Source organism: Juglans regia, chromosome 13, assembly GCF_001411555.2.
Source record: "Juglans regia cultivar Chandler chromosome 13, Walnut 2.0, whole genome shotgun sequence".
Taxonomy (NCBI): domain Eukaryota; kingdom Viridiplantae; phylum Streptophyta; class Magnoliopsida; order Fagales; family Juglandaceae; genus Juglans; species Juglans regia.
The window spans coordinates 37424099-37425178 of record NC_049913.1 but is presented as its reverse complement, the minus strand read 5'-3'; positions in this window follow the sequence as shown (position 1 = coordinate 37425178).

Genomic DNA, 1080 nt, shown 5'->3' with positions numbered 1-1080 from the left:
TGATTATATATATATATATATAAAATATAATTAAAATTATATATATATATAAAAAAAAACAAATAAGTAGAGTGAAACGGCGCCGTTTTGTTATAGACAAAACGGTGCCGTTTCACTTAGGTCCGTCTGATAAGTGCCGTGCGACTGCCGCCCCTCAAGTCTCAACTAATAGTGAAACGGCGCCGTTTCACTATTAGTTAAGGGCCCCCCCTTCCCCGCGTCTGCATTCTCCAATTTCTCCTTCTCCGCTTCTCGAACTCTCTCCTCTCTCACTCTCCGTTCTCACTCTCTGTCTCTGAGTCTCTCGCGGCCTCGCCGATCTCTCACGTTCTCACTCTCTGACTCAGTCTCGCACTCGCATCCACAAGCCGCTCTCTCTCTCAGTCGAATCTCCGTCTCGCACGAGCAACACCACCGCTGCCACTTCTCCGTCTCCGTCTCTCACTGGGATTTCGCCGCCTCTCAAAGGTAAGAAATCCGAAACCCATTCTTTTTTTTTTTTTTGTTTTGGATTGGAGATTGGAGGAAGGTTGGGTTGAATCGGAGATGGAGGATGAGAAATTTGTGAATTTGTGTGCTGTGGAGAATTTTGTTTGTGTGTTTGATTCGTCTGTTTCTTTGTACTTGTGTGTTTGTTTTTGTTTGTAGATTGGAACCCTAAATCAATTTAGGGTTCCAATCCGAAATTTGTGCTTCAAATTTAGGGGTTTCAATCGAAACCCCTAAATTTTAGGGTTTCGGATTGAACCCCTAAATTGATTTAGGGGTTCAATCCGAAACCCTAAATTGATTTAGGGGTTCCAATCCGAAACCCTAAACTGATTTAGGGGTTTCAATTGAAACTCCTTAATTTTCAATTTTGGGGTTTCAATTGAAACCCCTAACTCAAATTGAAACCCCCTCAATTTAGGGGTTTCAATTGAAACCCCCCTCAAGTTTAGGCCTTAGGGGTTTCTGATTGAACCCCTAAAATTGAGGGGGTTTCAATCCGAAACCCCAAATCAGTTTGGGGTTTCAATTGAAACCCCAAACTCAATTTAGGGGTTTCAATTGAAACCCCTAACTCAATTGAGGGGGTTT